The sequence below is a fragment of the Rana temporaria genome, chromosome 11 (genome assembly GCF_905171775.1).
Source record: "Rana temporaria chromosome 11, aRanTem1.1, whole genome shotgun sequence".
Lineage (NCBI taxonomy): Eukaryota > Metazoa > Chordata > Amphibia > Anura > Ranidae > Rana > Rana temporaria.
The window spans coordinates 66,928,588-66,949,411 of NC_053499.1; the positions used below are offsets into that span (position 1 = coordinate 66,928,588).

The following is a 20,824-nucleotide window of genomic DNA, read 5'->3' on the forward strand; positions in this document are numbered from 1 at the left end:
GGTCAGACCAAGTGAGAGGTAGGATAATAGACGTAAGAAGTTCTGGGGCCGTACCCCCTGTGAGCAAAATATGGCCTTTTTCTGAGAATGTCTTATGAGGGTGAGGAATTGTACACACAATGGTTTTCCTCGACAGAATCCATCAAGAAACCTGGTTGCAGATCTTTTTTGCCGAGGAAAACGGTCGTGTGTATGTTTTTCATTGAGAAAACTGTCGAGGAACTTGACGAGAAAAAAAGAGAACAAGTTCTCTTTTTCCTCAACGGGAGTCTCAATTTCCTCATTGTGTTCCTCGTCAGGCTGGTTTACGATGAGAAACACAATCGTGTGTATGCTAGGAAACCCGTGCATGCTCAGAATAAAGTATGAGACAGGAGCGCACCTTCGGGAAAAGTAGCGTTTGTAATGGAGATAGCACATTTGTCACGCTGTAACAGTCTGAAAAGTGCAAATCGTCTCTTACCAAACTTTTACTTAAAGGAACACTAAAGGTTCATTTTTTATTAGATCAATTGATTGCTGTAAGCTAGAGCATTTAAATATCACTTACCTCGTTTTTCCTTTTGACCTCCAAAATACAGTAATCCAGGTTTGAAAATGCCATTTCCTGTCTCTCCTCTTCTTGCTTTCCACCAGCATCTGAGCCGTTTTGCATGGTGGAAAGCAGAATGTGCTCACCCCCTCCCTATGACTACAGCCCTGCGTGAAGATGCTCTTTTATCCCTCACAGGCATGGAGGCTAAGCCTAATAGGAACTGTAGTTCCCATTAGGCCGTGATGTAGCAAGAATGAATGCGCACCGCAAACCAGGAAGTCAGTGAGAATAATGATTCAGGAGTGCTGGAGGTGAATAAAACAGCTCGATTTCAACAGGTATCAAACTAGTTATAATGCAAAACATTACTTTTTACTTTATCAGCTACTGTCAGACTTTAATTTAAGAGGAAAATATTTTTGTCTTTACAACCCCTTTAACACGCAGTAACATGAGATTAGCAAAAGCAGCCCCAAGGGTTGTGCCAGTGGAATCGAACTTCCCCTGCCATTGTATGTGTTCTACGTCACCGCGTTTGAGAACGAGGAGATTTGGTCTTGACTGTGTGTACGCAAAGAAAGCTTGCCAAGTTTCTCAACAAGCCTAACAAGGAACTCGTTGAGGAAATCGATGTTTCATTTCCGACGAGTTCCTTGGCCGTGTGTACGAGGCCTTAGAGTCATAAGTATACTGTTGCTTAGTAGGATTTTATTCACGCCAGGATTCAATGAGATTATATTTATGAGTAGCTGTTGAAACATCAGTTTAGTGGGACTAGGGTTAGGAGAGGCTGGAAATGTATCCAAAAAGGGGAGGTTAGAAACTTACAAATCAATTTGGTACCCATCTTATGAGAATAAACTACATGTAAAAGTTGGGAGAAAATAGGACACAATGGTGATAGCAGAATCCAACAAATGGACAGTAAGCATAAGGTATTTACCTTTGGGGTCCTTAATCTCAGCCGAAAGGGTAAATGGGTAGAGAAATGGATAGCAACTAGAATTTCCCTTTGCTTAATGGTAGCCAAAGCCATGTAGACTTGGGGATATGAGGAACTAAAGAATTTTGGGGGTGGTCTTGGGAGTAAAATGTGTCTCCTGTGAGCAAATGATGTGAGCCTTCATAGAGGCAAAGGATCAAAATCCCCAAAGGATCAAAATGCCTTAGTGCATTTATGTGGTGTGTTGAGACCTTGAACGTTCTAGGTAAGGATGTTCAGGTGGCCATAATTAAATTTGAGAAACATATAAGCTAGTAAGTATGAGCCATAGGACCACATCTACCTCAAGTGAAAGAGCAGGGAGAGAAAGAAGAAAAGATTAAGAAAGCAAGAGCAGAACAATCATTAGAGCACACCATTGTAAAGAAAAAAACAGAAGGGCGTACTGGAGGAGTGGAAGATAGTCCGCCAGAAGCCATAAATCTACCGTCAGATGTACTCATAATATGAGTGGGAATTCGAGGGTAGCTAAATGGGGGTACAGTGACATTCCCCAGAGGGAACACAAAATCAATAATGGCAATCTGTACAATAGGTATTAGCAGCAAAGCCCTTTATACATTATCACTTGAACTAACAATAGAAGGGGGATAGGAGGAAAGAAGCGGGGAGGGTGGAAAAAAGGGGGGAGGGTGGAAAAAAGGGGGGAGGGATAGAAACTGGAGGCAAGATATGTAGTATTTAAAAAGCACCGTAGTAATCACAGCGAGAGTAAACTGAACCTAGAGCTGTAACCATTAAACTGCACTGGCCGGTCATAGAGCTCTAGGGCAAGGAGTGTAAAACAGCAACACATACTATAATGCAGCTAGAACACAATCAGTAGCAACGGAGGTAGGTAGTTTAAAATAATACTGGGGAGAGTGGGATATTGGGGGGGAGGAGAGGGGGAAGGATGGGGATAGAGGGAAAGGGAATACCGTATTTGCCGGCGTATAAGACGACTGGGCGTATAAGATGACCCCCTAATTTTCCAGCCAAAATTTTGGTTTTGGGATATACTCACCGTATAAGACTACCCCTTCCTACTAGTCATGCCTCGCCTCACGGTGCCACCATTACATGCCAGACTGTGCCACTACATGCCAGACTGTGCCCCATTACATGCCAGACTGTGCCCCATTACATGCCAGACTGTGCCCCATTACATTACATTACCCCTCCATGTGCTGTTCTCCCCATCCACGCTCCGTGTCCCCCCTCGCTGTGCCCTTACCTTATCCTAAGGTAGACATGCATTAGACATACAGAATCGTGGCCGTACTGTACGTTTTTTCAAAAGCCGCGCCTCCTACATCTTCTGTTCCGTGATAGGCGGAACAGTCAGCTTCCCAGGAGGCACTGTGTTCAGTGTTTGCCTATCACGGAGGCCTTCTCGTCCGAGGACGAGAGGGCCTCCGTGATAGGCGGACACTAAACACAGGACGAGAGGGCCTCCGTGATAGGCAGACACTGAACACAGTGCCTCCTGGGAAGCTGAGTGTTCCGCCTATCACGGAACAGAAGACGTAGGACGCGCGGCTTTTGAAAAACATACGGCCGCGATTCTACATGTCTTTAGGATAAGGTAAGGTTAGGTTACCGGCGTATAAGAAGACCCCCGACTTTCAAGAAGATTTTAAGGGGTTAGAAAGTCGTCTTATACGCCGGAAAATACGGTATTAGGAAAGCAAAGGAAATGCGGTAAGGGATTATGTGGAATAAGGGACAAATAAGGAAGAGAGAAATCCTGGGCTGGTGAGTCCAAAAGCAAGTAAACCAGAGTCATTAATATTGATAAGAACAAAAAACAATATTGAATGTAGTTATGAAACACTTGCACAAAACCAACTTAAAGTATAAAGATAGGCAAAACCTTTGTTTTAGTTTTGAAAAATGGGGAGACGAATTAGAATAACTGTCAGTTTTTATTGCTGTCTGTGCCCCTGTTAGGGAGATTAACCCCCTCTATTTGTACTGTTTACCATTATCATTGAAGGTGAAAGTAAAAGAACACCCCAAATGTTGGGTTGTCCCCAGAAAAGTAATAGAGGGGAAATCTTCCAATGGTGACACTAGTTTTGGCCACCTGAGGGTCCCCAAGGAATTCCCTTAATTTTCAGGGATTTCTTCTGACTTCTGGTTTGGCTATGGGACAGAAAGTGAAAAGAAATCTCCCCAATGGGACAAACAAAGTTATGCCTATAGTTCTACTTTAAAGGCGGGAGTGAAAAGACCAGTTCAGTGGTTCCTCCATCTTTACTGTTGGATAAAGTAGTAAAGAAGCCAAAACAGGTATTGGTAAAATGATCAATCCATAGCATCCATATGGGCCATAGAGGGGGAGATAAAATGACCATGCTTATATGGACCATGGCATCCTTCATCCCTGTCAGTAGTGGGTGCTTTCTGTCAGGAAGCTGAGCGTTGATGGGGACCCTCTGGACCTACGGCACAATCTATTAGTTAAAGATCCTGGAGAGTAGCTTTAAGTTCCTCAGAAGACCAACATACATATTTGGGTGACCATAGATGGTTCAGCAGGCTGAATGAAGACAAAAAAAAGATGCCTCCATTCAAACAAGCAAGGTAGATGACGGAATCCTTCTCATCAGGATATAGTTTCCTGACAGCAGCTCCTGGTGGTGTCAGAATACACTGATCAGTGGTTGCAGCTGCTGATCAGTGTATTCTGACACCTACAGTACTTACAGTAGGAAGAGGAATCTACTAAATGAGCAATTAATCTGATTTTCCACTGACATTCATTGAGAAGAGGCAAAGAATTGCTGTTACTTTTTACTAAGCAATTAAATAGGGGTTTTTACACAATCATTGGAAATTGATGATCTATTGTTTCTTAAAATTTCTGTGTATCAGCTTTTACTAAAGTAATACATGCAAAGAAAGCAAATGTTTACTCAACTGATCAAGCTCAAAATTGAAAACCAAGTTAAAGTGACTCATCTCCTCTCTCTTCCCTTCACTGGCTGCTGTGTTTGGATGGGACAGCACAAGATTACAATATGAGAGATGGAAAGAGGCTGAAGGCAAGCAGCTTCGTGTTTGCTGTTTCTTTAGAAAACTCATCATGTTATATTATTTATGTATCATGGGTTCATTGTTTTCCTTTATGCAGCAGATTCCCTTTAAAATAACACAGCTTAAAGTTCTTGTTTTGGTAGATTTAAAGAATATGGAAAGTAATGAATCACCTGCAATTCCTGACTGATCCTGCCCGGTTCTTCCCCCCCCCCCCTGTAAACTGACCATGGTTTATGGTGCCTCTGTCATCCACAGCTTTCCTCTGTCCTCCCTCCCTGCTGCCTGTCAGCTGTGTCAGTGCCCACCCCTCTCCTCCTGCTTCACAAATTTCACAAATTATTGTTTTCTTCCTATAATCCAATGTGTTACTGTATATTTAAGTATGTGCCCCAGTGTATGTTATTTATAAAAAAAAATGCTGCTTTATATCTAATTTCAGAGCACCTAGCCGGACGCTCAGGTGACCGCCCGCAGATCTCCTTCCCTCCTCCCGGCTGACGTCAGCCAGGTTTTCTCAGCCCTCCTGGTCATGTGAGCACAGAGGGGTGCTCTGAAAATAGGTATGAAGCAGCATTTATTTTATAAACAACGTGCACTGCGGCACATGCTTTAATATAACACATTGGATTATTGCAGTGGTTCTCAACCTGGGGGTTGGGACCCCCTTGGGAGTCAAATGATGATTTTCCAGGGGTCACTGAATCCTGGGCTGTTTCTGAAGCCAACACCGCTCTCCCAGCCTTTTTGTGGCCGCCCAGCTGAGCTGTTCCTAAAGTCCGTGGCCACCCACTCTGCCTCTTCGCAGCTGCCAATTAAGTTCACGGCATGGCTGGGGGGCAGAAACTAGAGGTCAGCTGACTGGTGAGGAATGTGAAGTGCGGGAGGCTGGAGGAGACCCTATCTCCTGATTTCAGCATAGGTGTCACCACAAAGTCAGAGAGACAGTGAGGCCGGAGACACAAAGAGTAACAACACCTGTGATTATAGTTGCCATTAAAAGTCCCCACTACAGTTCTCAGATCAGAAGATAACCTTGATCAAGAGCACCTAAGTTAGCTGATCAGCATTCCCCCAGCATTACCACTCATCCCAACTCCCTGCCAGCACTGCCAATCATCCCATTCCCCCCACCATAGAGTAAGAGAAGGAAAATGGAGAATACATGGAAGGGGGAGGAAAAGAGGGGGAGGAACAAAGAAAAGGGAGTGAAAGAATAAGAGAAAGAACAAGGGAGAGGGATACGGAACAAAAACAACCAAGAAATTAGGATAGAGAGAGATTAAAGGGAAAGAAAGGAGAACAAGGAGAAATGTACCATAGGGGTTTTAATACTGTATGAGTGAAAGAGACTCAGGGAGAGCTAATTGTCCTTGGGTTAGGGGTGCAAATTACTTATTTTGCCTTGGGTGCCAACCCACGCTACGAAAATAATTTTACTGTTACAACCACTTAAATGAATTTGTGAAGTATATCAATGTCTCCGGCAGATGTTGATGTCTGAAGTTCCCAGAGATATCATAACAAGTGTTCCATGTTAAGAGTATTTTTCACAAATGAGGTGCTCAGTTCTAAAACTGGAGGAAATTAAACTGTATTAACATGTGGGACTGTTCCCCATGGCAACCAGAGTTCATATTTCTCAACCATGTACTAGGAAATAAAATTGGTGAATGAATTTAGCTTTTTAGCTAAAGAAATCTGAAATGCTGAATGAAATTTGTTTTTCTATTTTTCTTCCTTCTTAAATTATTCCTCTTTTCAGAGGTGGTTCTGGCAAGTTCAGTAGATTGTTTTAAAAAAGGTCTGGATTCTTTCCTAAATGTACAGAATATAACTGGGTACTAACAAATATAGGTGAAGTTGATCCAGGGAAAATCCGATTGCCTCTCGGGTGATCAGAATTTTCCTCTCTGCTGTAGCAAATTGGAGAATGCTTTGCTGGGGTTTTTGCCTTCCTCTGGGTCAACTGTGGGTGGACGATTGCGTATATGGGATTGCATTGTTATTATTATTATACATTTTTTTGGGTTGAACTAGATGGACTTGTGTCTTTTTTCAACCTGACTAACTATGTAACTATTTAAATGTGTGTGTATTCATGTGACAGCCACCCAGTACATTACATTCTCGGGTTTCTACAAAATGGTTAAAAAAAGGATACTTAATAAAGGCAGACCTAAACCCTGATGACAAGTCTGTTTTTGTATATTTCTCATAACTTCTGTACAATCTGTATAATTTGCTTAAAAAGTCCCATAACCACTGTCAAGAAGTAGGAGGCATGTTAAAGCAGAGCCATTAATTGGCCAGCAGCAACCACATGATCGACAGCTAATTTGAGCTTGGAGAAGTGGTACAAAACTATGGAAAATCTAAAATAATCTAAATATTTATTTAGAACCTTTAGAATATTTATTCAGTTTTACAACTTGACAAAACTTGAGCAGCAAGCTGTGTAAAAAAAATGTATTTTAGTCAAGGCTGTTTTATTTTTTCAATAGAAATATCATATCTGCTAAGGTTTATAACGTCCACTATCTCTTTTTAAAGAGTAGCAGAATATAGAAAGTGATATGCTATTACATCTGCTCCATAAACATAAAAAAACAGTGAATTAGTTAAAAAAATTCAACCACTTTAAGATTAAGACCCTAAGAATAACATGGCTAAAGGAGAATTTTTCGTTAAAAAACATTTTGTGAATGTTCACTTCAATTATATAATCATATGAAAAAAGCAAATCCCTGTTTACCCAATCATGTGCAGATGTTTTTCTTATAATTGGATAATTTAGGTGAATATCACAGAATTCTTTGACTAATAATTCTCAACCTCTTTAATAAACCAGCCTCTCCATGTCTAAAGCCCCGAAAGTTTTACCCCCAGGCCATTTTTTGCGATACGGCATTGCATTACTTTAACTGACAATTGGGCCGTCGTGCGACGCTGTACCCAAAAAAATGGATGTCCTTTTTTTCCCCTCAAATAGAACTTTCTTTTAGTGGTATTTGATCACCTCTGCGTTTTTTGAATTTGTGCACTATAAACAAAAATAAAACACCAATTTTTAAAAAAATAAATAAAAAAAATTACTTTCTGCTATACAACATATCCAATAAAAAAAAATGAAAATCAAATTTCTTCATTAATTTAAGCCAATATATATTCTGCTACATATTTTTGGTAAAAAAAAAACATAAGCGTATATTGATTGGTTTGTGCAAAAGTTATAGCAGGTACAAACTATGAGATAATTAAGATTTTTTATTTACTAGTAATGGCAGTGATCTGCAATTTTTAGCAGGACTGCAACATTGCAGCGGACAAATCGGACACCTAAATGACACGTTTGACACTTTTTTGGGAACCAGTGACATTATTACAGTGATCAGTGCTAAAAATATGCACTGTTGCTGTACTAATGACACTGGCTGGAAAGAGGATTACATCAGGGGTGATCAAAGGGTTAAGTGTGTCCCTAGGAGGTGCTTGCTAACTGTGTGGGGGATGGACTGACAGGGAAAACAGAGAGATCCATGTTCTTGATTAGCAGGAACAGAAGATCTCTGTGCCCCCCCCCCCCTGAGTGAACAGCAATCTGCCTTATTACATCGACATTTTGCCTCTTTGGGGAACGATCGCGGGTGGCCGTCGGACATCGGGTCCCCCAGACCCGCTGATTGGCTCCCCCTCTGTCCAAAAGGCATGTGCACCCACCCCCAGTATCTATTGCACAAAATGAAGTACAGGTATGTGATTTAGTGCAATAGAGCTGCCCTGCCACAGTATATATGTGGTAGGCGGTCTTTAAGTGGTTAACTTATATCCACCTTAAGTGCAGTTTTTTTTATGCAGTTTTTATTTATATAATCAGACATTTTATGATACATGGTGGCCATTTTTCAGGATTTATTATATAGTCATGTGGTGCTTAGAATTTACATTAATAATTTGAATAATTTTTAATGTGATAGTATGGTATAAATTGTCTTTGTTCGTAAATTTTTTTACCTAGAACTAATATTCTAAACTTAGAATTTTTTTTGTTAAAATCCAAGGTAGGCACCAACATATAAAGGTGATTACAGTATTGTACCAGACATACTGTATCTGTATTATGCAAGGATGATTGAACTTTGTGAGAATCTTTCAGTAGTAATTATCACGCCATGCACCCCATTGGTACAAATACACTAAACTCCTAATTAACATCCATAAGATTAGATTCCCTACGTGTTACATTTGTAGGAGCAAGGTTGAGTTCTTGAAGCATTTTAACAGTTTCAAAACATTGTAGTGTCTTCATTACAATTTTTACAGTTCAGTAAAGATAAGTTTTGGTTAAAATGCACCTAAAATAATCCAGCACTGTCATCAAATATAGGAGTGAGAAGGTAATTGTAGTGTCTTATAGGTGATACTAGAACTAGACAGTAAACATCATAGGACCAAATGTTTGACTAATCCCATATAAAACTTTTGTCCTTTATCAATTTTATTTTTACACTTGTAGCTAGTACAACTACATTGGACCTGAAACCTATTTTGGCCCAATAGTCAAACATTTTATGGTATATTATTATTACTATACATGATTTATATAGCGCCAACAGTTTGTGCAGCTCTTTACAACATGAGGGCAGACAGTATGTTTAAAATGCAATTCAATACAAGAAGAATCAGAAGGCCCTGCTTGTTTTAGCTTACAGTTTAGGGAGGGTCAAGTGATACAAAAGGTAATAGCTGTGGGGGGATGAGCTTATAGAAAAAATAAAATGTACAGTTAGCAGCAACATACCTGTGGAGGGAGAGAGGAAGAGGAGGAAGAAAAATTCAGATGAGACATTCAGGTTAAGTAGAGCCTGGAGTGCTCTCATTTAAAGTGACTGTAAACCCTTACCTTGTAAAATAACTCATTCAGTTTACAATATAAATGAAAGGCAAACATTTGTGTATAAATATATATATATATATATATATATATATATATATCATGTTAACTACTTTTTTGTAGGGGATCACATTCCCACTGTTTTCATCTGCATAAGAGCTGGGGAAGGAGAATCAGCAGCACACTGATATTCCAAGTAAAAGCCTGTGGGGGGGGGGGGGGGTCAGCATAAGTCTTATCATTGGAAGAGAGCAGACTGAGTTCCCAGCAGAGCACGATGACAAACATTAAATGTGACCTTTTTAATGACAGATTCTATAAATAATTTTCTAGCGTGGGAGAAACGAGGGTGTAGTTTGTTAATTGTTCTCATCTAGCTAGCCCTTGTCTTCTGGTTAAAAGGCTGTTTCTCAGATTATTTCTTGAACCTGACTTTTCATATATGTCTGAAAAATCCTTTTAGACCCCTTTCACACTGAAGCGTTTTTACAGCGTTTTAGCATTAAAAATAGCGCTATTAAAACACTCATAAAACGCTCTCCAAGCATCTCAATGGACCCTTTCACACTGAGTCCTGCAAGCAGCATCTTTGGAGCAGCTTTTGGGTGCTGAAAAAAACGCTCCAAAAATGCCTCTCCATTGAAATTAATTGAAAGCGCTGTAAAAACGCCTGAGGCCCTGTACACACGGCCGAGGAACTCGATGTGCCAAACACATCGAGTTCCTCGGCCAGTTCAGCCCTGAAGCCGCAGAGGACCTCGGCGGGCCGAGAGCTCCCATAGAACAACGAGGAAATAGAGAACATGTTCTCTATTTCCTCGCCGAGGTCCTCGTCGGCTTCCTCGGCCGAAAATGTACACACGACCAGTTTCCTCGGCAGAATTCAGCCAGAAACTCGGTCGGAAGCTGAATTCTGCCGAGGAAACTGGTCGTGTGTACGGGGCCTGACCCTTTCACACTGAGGCGTTGCACTGGCGGGGAGTTGAGAAAAGTCCTGCAAGCTGCATCTTTGGAGCAGCTTTTGGGCGCTATAAAAAAACGCCCAAAAACGCCCCTCTCCATTGAAATTAATTGAAAGCGCTGTAAAAACGCCTTACCCTTTTACACTGAGGCACTGCAAAAACGCTCTAAAACGTTAGGGTCTTAGCGGTGCTTTACCAGCACATTGGGATTGCAGATGAGGCTTTACTCGAATAACACTCGAAAAACACTTGAATAACGCTCGAATAACGCCCCAGTGTGAAAGGGGCCTAAGTGAGTACAGTAGCTCAGTATCTGACTTTATTTATATAAAACAATACTTTTCATATTAGTAATTTATGTAATGAATCAATTCATATTTAATGTAAACTGACAACTTTTTCACACATTCAGATGTGGATAATCATATAACCATGCCCACTCTTATTATTATTTTTAACCCAGATATTCCTGACAGTCTATCCGATAGCCAAATGTACCTATGGTCACAATCTGGCATTTTCCAACTTCGAAATATGGTGCACCCATTCACTGATAAACTGTTTTCCTTTGCGGAAATTTAGCACAAACATCAGATCCCTAAACAACTCTTTTATTCCTATTTTCAGTTCAAACATTATTTCTCTTACAAATCACAGACCCTAACTGTGGATAAACCCACTACATTTGAACTTCTATGTATCCAAGGTCCTTAACAAACTCATCTTATATCGTCAATTTACAAACTTATTCACGATGACTTACCGCTTACTGACTCACACCATTTATATATGCAAAATTGGTCCCAAATCACCCAAGGATCTATCCTTTTTCCACAGTGGAAGAAGATATGGGATTCTATTTCCAAGTCTTCCAGGTGCATGGAGCAGGGAGAGACGGCATATAAGATACTGTTCTTCTGCTATAGAACCCCAGAGGTACTTCATAGATATGATTCTAAGGCTCCCCGGGTGTGCTGGAGATGCCATGGAGACGTAGGCTCACACTACTACATATTTTGGGAATTCCCCACTATCCAACCATTCTGGTCCTCTATTCAATCCCTTCTACAGAACCTTCTTGAAATAACTCTCCCCTAGACACAATACATTACCTTTTGGGCCTGCCTATCCCTGACATCTCCAAGCATGCCCAAAAATCAGCTACATTTATCCTCCTAGCAGCTAAACAAGTTATTCATTTAGGATGGTTGTCTACCTCTCTACCTACATTGCCCCAAGTATTGTAGGTGCTGGCACAGTTTCATAAAATGGAACATCTTACAGCTTATGTACATGACTATCTAAACAATTTTTTCCCAAATCACCCCCCCCCCCCCCTTCTAGGTTTTTCATTTAACCAATTTATATCTTTATATCTCTATTTTCCATGTTTTTTTTCCCCCGTTCTTTCTCTCTGGTTCCGTACCCTCCAGGATACTCTCTTCTACTAGTTGAAGTTATCTCTGAAAATTAATAAGAGGATAATCCATAGAGCTGTAATTCATATTTTGTGATGGTCTACACCTTTTGTATATGCCTGCTCTATTGGATTGCCACTTACATAACGTTTATGATTTTATATTGTTCCTATCTATATCCTATCACATATCTGTTTCCCTGTATTACGTATGTGATTTATTTCAAATATGTTGTCATGTTCTTCAATGGCTGTTTTTTCTTCCCCGTAATTCTTTCTTTGGAAAATATCAATAAATATAAAAAAAAGGGAGTGACCTTTTCTGTGAATGTTGTCAGTTACAGTAACTTTACAAGCAAAAACAAAAAGTGTATTAAAAACTAAATGAAAGCATTCTTAAGAGGACTTCTTATCAAAGAGATTAGCAACATAGAAATGCCTCTCCTGACAGGGAACAGTAGGTTCAATAATAATGTTTTAGATATGACATCCATTACCAAAAAGAATTGGTCTGAGGCCCAACAACTATGAATCTTTACGTCACAAAAAGCTCAAAATAAACTGTTCTTAAGGCCTGATTCACACTGGTGCGTTTTGACATGCGATTTGGCATGTCAAATCGCATGTCAAAATGGCAGTATTTGCCACAAATTGCCGGCAATGGCACCGTGCTAATCAGTGCGACGCCGCATCTGCGGCGCTGCACCGATTTCAAAAAGTAGTTCCTGTACTACTTTTTGCGATTTCAGCCCACGATTTACTTTGACATCTGTGCAGAAACCTGCACAGATGTCTCTATAATCGCGGCCCAAATTGGGACCGCCAGTGGGAGTGAAATCGTGTGAGTTCAGCTGAACTCGCACGGCTTCACTCCCGCAGTCCAGTGTGAACCTGGGCTAAAAAAGAGTGTATTTGTGCAGAAGGAATTCCACTGAAGCTACCGTATTAGATATTTTTCATGAATTTTATCGACGCTTACTTCATAATATTTCACTCTCCATATTAAGTTTCACCGATAGAGAGTGTCTGGATGCCCCATTAACATTACAGGAGCTTGTGACAGCTCTAGCTAGTTTTCCTAATAACAAAGCACTTTTCCCAGATGGAATTCCAACTGAGAGGTATAAAACACATGGAAACACATTACTTCCACATAATTTGCAAACATTCAGTAATGAATCAGTAATTAGTTAACACCCTTCCAGCCTTCATGCACAAAACTAAAGTTGGTCTTCCTAAAAAAGAGAAGGACTCAGGCCTCATACACACGATAGGTTAACCAGAGGACAACGGTCTGATGGACCGTTTTCATCGGTCAAAACCGATCGTGTGTGGGCCCCATAGGTTATTTAACCATCGGTTAAAAAAAAGCCAACTTGCTTTAAATTTAACCGATGGATTCCTAACCGATGAGAAAAAAAATCGTTAGTAGGCACAACCATCGGTTAAAAATCCACGCATGCTCAGAATCAAGTCGACGCATGCTTGGAAGCATTGAACTTCGTTTTTTCAGCACGTTGTTGTGTTTTACGTCACCGCGTTCTGACACAATTGTTTTTTTAACCGATGGTGTGTAGGCGCGACGGACCATCAGTCAGCTTCATCGGTTAACCGACGACAACGGTCCATCATACCGTTCTCATCGGATGGACTGATCGTGTGTACGAGGCTTCACTGTTACTAGACTTTTATTGGCCCATCTCCCTTCCTTATATGACAAAATGTTAGCTAGGACCTTGACCCTTGACCAGCTCGTCTGATAGTCTTTTAGTGTTCCACCTATTACACAAGCCGAACTAGGGGGGCGGGACCTTGCACACAGACCCAGCTCCGTGAAATACGATACGAGCGCCAGAGGACAGAGGAAGCAACGTTTTATATCGTTTACCAGGCCTGTGCTTTGTTTGTTCCAACATCTGTTGCCACAGGTAACACTAGACTATTTTCTGATGTATTTTTAGCAAGTCTAGAACTACAGAGCAAACGCAACACAGAGTTGTAGCCTACGACATCGTTTCTAGTTGTCCCTTATTTAGAGTGCCTGTCCCTCTTCTGGAATCAAATCCATGTGTCCTTCATTCCAAAAGGTTCCTCTTTTAGACCTGAAATAAATATACTGTCAATATAGTGTAGTGTTTCAGTCAAGCTAAAGGGGTGCTGTGTAATGTAAAGGGGTCCAGTGATGCAGGGTGCTGTGGTAATGTAAAGGGGTCCAGTAATCCTCTTTTAGACCTGAAATTAATATACTGTCAATATATTATATTTACTCCCTAAGATACGCCGGCTCAATTCATAAGACGTGAACGTAACCTACGCCCAGCCAACGTACGAGTTACGCAAACAACATAAAATCCAACGGCAGTTCCGATGTCCATACCCTACACGACTTAGACCAGCTATTTAGTGGTTTATCTGTACGCCTTACGTAACCGGCGTAGCTTACGGAGACGGGCGCAAGTACATTCGTGAATTGGCGTATCTAGGTAATTTACATAATCAATGGAAGCGCCCCTACCTGCCAGTGTAAATATGCACCCAAGATACGACGGCGTAGGAGACTTATGTCAGTCGGATGGAGCCAGAATTCAGGCGTATCTTATTACAAGAAAAAGGCGCATAGATACGACGGTGCATCCATGGACTTACGCGGCATATATAAAGATACGTCGGCGTAAGTCTTTGTGTAAATCTGGCTATATAACTTTTGTGCAAACCGATCAATAAACGCTTATTGCGATTTTTTTTACCAAAAATATGTAGAAGAATACGTATCGGATAAACTGAGAAAAAAATATTTTTTTATATATTTTTGGGGATATTGATTATAGCAAAAAGTAAAAAATATTGAATTTTTTTCAGAATTGGCGCTCTATTTTTGTTTATAGCGCAAAAAATAGAAAACCGCAGAGGTGATCAAATATCACCAAAAGAAATCTCTATTTGTGGGAAAAAAAGGACATAAATTTTGTTTGGGAGCCACGTCGCACGACCGCACAGTTGTCAGTTAAAGCGACACAGTGCCGAATTGCAAAAAGTGGCCAGGTCTTTAAACCCCCTGGCGGTATTCCCGAGTCTGGCTCGGGGTGGAATTTCAGGACCAAAATCTTTAACCCCCGAGCCAGACTCGGGACCGCCTCGCAGTGTCCACAGGTATGGTTTGATAATAGGGAGGATAGTGCTGCGCTAATGGGTGGTGGGTGGGTGGGTGTATGGACAAGTGGGGGAAGGGAAAGAAGATGGTATAACTGAAAGTAGGAACAGTGTAACCAAAATAGCATAAACAAAAAACTGATCAGTGAACAATACTGGTGCAAATCATATAACTCCACACATTTCTCTTAATGTGATAAAATAAAATAAGGTATTAAATAGTAATTAGTGTATAACACAACACCCGAATAACTGTGATGGGTAACAGTATTAAACTGGTGATAAAAAGTCCATGGACAAGGCTTGAGCTGTGTCAGCCAAAATATATATGGATGATAATTAAACAGTCCGAAAAATAAGAAAAAGTGCTGGTGTAGGTCCGCAGTGTGAGGTGGAAGAAAGATAGGTATCCAGTGATCCTTTTAAGGTGAATAAGGGTGTCCCCTTACCTTACTGCTGTAAGGTAACAGCATATAGATCCAACCACATTAGGTGGTTAACCAGATAGGCTTTTATCCAGAAACGATAGATCCTCCTTGGAAATCTCGTCCCGGATTGATGAATATCACACCCCAAAGAAAATAAAGCATCGATAGTGTGATATCGTTTAAAATTTTAATTCTCGTAAAAAGTATAAACAAGGGTACTCACATTGTTAAAAATACAATAAGGCATGTAAGAAAGGAGAGCAGTCTGTCGCCAACGTCACCTCCGATACCTCTCAGGGGGCTCATGCGCATTCGTCACTATCATGTGACTTCCTCAGGAGTCACATGATAGTGACGAATGCGCATGAGCCCACTGAGAGGTATCGGAGGTGACGTTGGCGACAGACTGCTCTCCTTTCTTACATGCCTTATTGTATTTTTAACAATGTGAGTACCCTTGTTTATACTTTTTACGAGAATTAAAATTTTAAACGATATCACACTATCGATGCTTTATTTTCTTTGGGGTGTGATATTCATCAATCCGGGACGAGATTTCCAAGGAGGATCTATCGTTTCTGGATAAAAGCCTATCTGGTTAACCACCTAATGTGGTTGGATCTATATGCTGTTACCTTACAGCAGTAAGGTAAGGGGACACCCTTATTCACCTTAAAAGGATCACTGGATACCTATCTTTCTTCCACCTCACACTGCGGACCTACACCAGCACTTTTTCTTATTTTTCGGACTGTTTAATTATCATCCATATATATTTTGGCTGACACAGCTCAAGCCTTGTCCATGGACTTTTTATCACCAGTTTAATACTGTTACCCATCACAGTTATTCGGGTGTTGTGTTATACACTAATTACTATTTAATACCTTATTTTATTTTATCACATTAAGAGAAATGTGTGGAGTTATATGATTTGCACCAGTATTGTTCACTGATCAGTTTTTTGTTTATGCTATTTTGGTTACACTGTTCCTACTTTCAGTTATACCATCTTCTTTCCCTTCCCCCACTTGTCCATACACCCACCCACCCACCACCCATTAGCGCAGCACTATCCTCCCTATTATCAAGTATTTATGGTTTGATACACCTTTCAGTGCCGCAGCTGTACCCTTACCCCTCCCCACCTCCTTCCCCCCCCCTCTTCCCCTCTCCCCTGATAAGCGCGGTAATATTCACTTTTTTCACAGGTATGGTTTACTTACCTTGTCCCTGGATCCTGCGATGCCTCCGCGCTGTGTGATCGAGCTGTGTCTCCTCGCTCGATTCACAGTGCCCGTGTGGCGCGGAGCTCCGTTCCCTGCGACGTTACAATGCCAAATTTAAAAAAGTAAATACACACAATACATACAGTATACTGTAATCTTATAGATTACAGTACTGTATGCAAAAAATACACACACCCCTTGTCCCTAGTGGTCTGCCCAGTGTCCTACATGCACTTTTATTAAAAAAAAAAAAAACTGTTCTTTCTGCCTGGAAACTGGAGATTGTCCATAGCAACCAAAAGTGTCCCTTTATGACAAAAGTGGTTTTAGAGCAGCTAGAAAACAGCGATAATAAAGAATCACTTGCACAATTGAGCGATAGTGATTTGTTGGGAAATTCGTCATCAGAAAATTAAAAGTAATAATTTTTATTATTATTATATTATTTGTTATAATTATATATATGTATTTATTGTATTAGAATTTATGATTTTGTGTTTTAAATTTTATTACACCCGGGATGTCTACTAGACTCTTGTTTGGACAGATTTAAGTGAGTTATTCCTAAGAATTACAGGCCTACAATATAAAACGCCAAATTTCCATAGCAAAATAATGGTACCGCTTTCAGCACCTAAAATCTAAATTAATCATACTGCCAGGGAGGTTAACCAGACAAATGGTTCGGGGCTTAAGTGGTAAACTTATATCCCATGTTGTTTGGGAGCAGCACAATTGTCAATTAAAACAATGCAGTGCCGAATCGCAAAAAGTGGCCTGGTCTTTGACCAGCAAAATGGTCCGGGGCTTAAGTGGTTAATTGTAAAAGCTGAAATTACAAGCTGATTGGCTGCCATACACAGTTGCACCAGATTCTGAGTGCAACAGCTTTAGTAAATCTCTCTCTCTATATCTTGCTTTAGTTTATGCAAAACTTTTCTTATGTGAGATGAAGCTCTGCACTACTATTCTTTAATTGGTTAATTAGGTCATCACATTAAAGTGCCAATAGGCGGAATGTGGGAGCCCAATTTCAGCTTTTGAAGGAATTTAGTCATAAGATAAGAAGGTTGTGAATGCTGACCTTTCCTTCCAAAAATGCAAGTTCCTTGGCTGTTGTGCCTCTAGCTATCACATACTTGGTGGAGGACAAGTTAATGAGAGGGCTTCCCTTACATCTCCTGTCCCATTTTCCCTAGAGTTTATGACAAAGTATAATAGGGCACAGAGTGCCAGGTGTACCTATAGGGGATCCTGGCTGGGAAACACTGAAGTCTGTGTAGCAGACAAACTGGTACCTAGCAGATTCAGAAACTGTGGTGCAGGGTCAGGTAGTCAGGCATTGGCAACAACCAATCAGCAGAAGTACAGAATCAGGAAAAAGAAGCAGAACCAAGGCTTGGCTGAGGTCAATGTCTGGTAAGCAGAGAAGGTCATGCAGCACCAGGCAGGAGACAAGGTCGGAGCACAATCTGGAGTCAGCAATAGAGTATCAGGAGTAAGCAGATTGAAATGAAGCTGGGCTAGAACACAAAAGCAAGCAATAGATCAGGCCACATGTCATAGGATTGGATGACCACTCAGTGATCGTCTGCACTCCTGTGCAATTTTAAATAGGCCACTGGGTGCCAAAATGTTTATGCTCACATACACACTCACCCACGCTAACATATGTGCACATGCACATAGCGTATATGCATTGATATATTTATAGTTTCTCCTCTGTGTGCATATCTTCATGCACAGTTGCACATGTGATTATAACATACACATTATAACATTGCCTGTCAATGAGTGTACTACCACTTTAAAGAGAATCTAAACCCAAGAACAAAAATGTGTATTGTACTGCGGCTTACCAGTCATTAGGTGTGGTGGCTGGTGTTTTTTTTTTTTTCAGGATACATGTCCTGTCCTAGTGTAATAATACTCCCTCACTGTACTGTAACTGAGGAGGAGCAGTTTTGTCACCCTAGGGTAAGACTACACTACACCTCCCACTATATATTTTTTTAAACATTCCAGTTTTATTGAAAGAAAAAAAAAAGGGATCACATGGTAGCATACATAACACGTCATATGCAAGTACATTTACAACAATAAGCAATGCAATATGCTGATGAACTGATACTGTGAGGATTATAGAATGCTCCTTATACAAAGTAAGTATCTGAAGGCTGAAACTAAACCTTAAGAGTCAAGCCCCTTGGGGAACAAACATTTGAACTGTAGTTTCGCCATAAACTTTTTGGCCTGAGACTCTGTTAATGATTGTCATAACAACATGGGTGTATGGCCATGAATCGGTGTGGTTCATCGTCATACATTGCACATGGTTTTGTGCGCTAGAGAAGGCTGGACAGAGAGAGGAAAAAGAAAGGAAAAAAGAAAAGGAAAGAAAGAAAAAGAACAGTAATAAGAGCTCGGGGGGGGGGGGGGGGATGAACATTAAAGCTGTAACACTTGCTGACAAGCCAGTTCAGTCTGACAAAAAGAGTGACAGAAAGAGTCGCAGGCCTGTTTCCGCGAGAAGTTCCATACATTCTACATATCAACATTAGGGTCTCTGCATTGTGTTTTCATATTCTTGGGAATAAAGGAAGACGAACCAAGGCTGCCAAGTATTTTGGAAGGCCTCGACTCTGCCAGTTTCCTGTGCCATGGTGTCCTCCATCTCACACACGTCTGACTTTTTTTAGCCAGTCCACGGTGGAGGGCACCCTGGTGGATCTCCAATGAATGGGTATCAGTGACTTTGCTGCATTAATTAGATGCTTGGATAGCGAATTCTTGTATTTTGTGAGAGTGAAGTGATTGATATGTAACAAGCAACAAGCTGCATTCAACGATAACTCAGTCGCCATTATTTTTTTAATTAGTTTGTTAACTTTATTTCAGAATGGGGTGATCAATGAGCACTGCCACCAAATGTGGAGCAGTGTGCCTTTTTCCAATTGACATCTCCAGCATATCTGGAGTTTTTGGGGGTCCCATTTATGGAGCTTATCAGGTGTGTTATACCAGTGTGTTAGCAGCTTGTAGCCCATTTCCTGGATCAGTGCATTTCTGGAACCTTTATGCGCTAAAATGCAGGCATACCTCCATTGTTTGTCCGTGAGTTTCTCCTGCAGCTCCTCCGACCATCTCCGCCTGTACCCATCTGCTCCTCCACCTCCAACCAGTTGTAACCATTTATACGAGACTGATGTGGCCTTGGCTAGGGGTGTCCCATCAAGACAAGTAATGCATGGGCCTAATCCCACGTGTCTGCACACTGCCCCCATGAAGTCCCATGCCACTCTATCGAAGGACTTCTCTGCATCCGTGGACAGGAAAAGGCCCTCGATGTCCCCAACGTGCGACCCTCGGATGAGAGGCAGGGCCTTGGTGACATTGTCTTTTGCCTCCCTGCCTGGCACGAAGCCCACCTGCTCCAGACCTATCAGGCCTGGCAGTAAAGGACCCAGGCGTAACGCGAGAATCTTCGCAAAGAGTTTGGCGTCCAGGTTCAGTAGGGAAATGGGCCTGTAACTGGCGCAATCCGTGGGGTCCTTACCAGGTTTGGGAATTATTGCTATATGTGCGGATAAAAAATCTGACGGTATGTCCCGGGGCGTAGACATGGAGTTCAAAGCAGCAGCGAATGGCTTGGTAAGTATGTTCGAGAAGGTTTTGTAATAAATGGCTGAGTAACCGTGCGGGCCAGGACTTTTCCCATTTTTCAGCAACTTAATGACCTGAGCGATTTCTACAGGGGTTATTGGCGTTTCCAAAAGTGTTGCGACCTCCCACTATATTATCCCCTATTGCATAAGCGGATAGGCCACAGAGAGATCTGAGGACATTGCTAACTAATGAGAGCAGAGGCGTAACTAGAAACTTCTGGGCCCGGGAGCAAGAAATCACAAAGGACCCCCCCCCCCCCCCCAAAAAGCAGGATTTTGATACTTTTTTTTGAGGGGGTGGCAATGGCGGTAGTTGAGGGGGGGTGGCAGCTGTGTTACTTGAGGGGGGGTGGCAGTGGTGGTGTTGAGGGGGGTGGCAGCAGTGGTACTTGAGGGGGGTGGCTGTGGTGGTACTTGAGGGGGGGTGGCAGTGCCATTCTCTCCCTCCACCACCTGTGCCTCTTACTGATCCCATCCTCCCACGCACCACGGCCACCCCCCTCAAGTACCACCGCTACCA

General features: G+C 41.5%; 1 long non-coding RNA gene across 2 annotated transcripts in view; it reads left to right on the top strand.

The window, feature by feature from the left end:
• LOC120917399 overlaps positions 1-20,824 on the top strand; it is an 81,936-nt gene that overhangs the window by 25,646 nt on the left and 35,466 nt on the right. For both annotated transcript variants that reach the window (XR_005744195.1, XR_005744194.1), the window contains exon 5: positions 5,002-5,122. This is a non-coding gene — a long non-coding RNA (uncharacterized LOC120917399). The remainder of the gene's footprint in view (positions 1-5,001; positions 5,123-20,824) is intronic.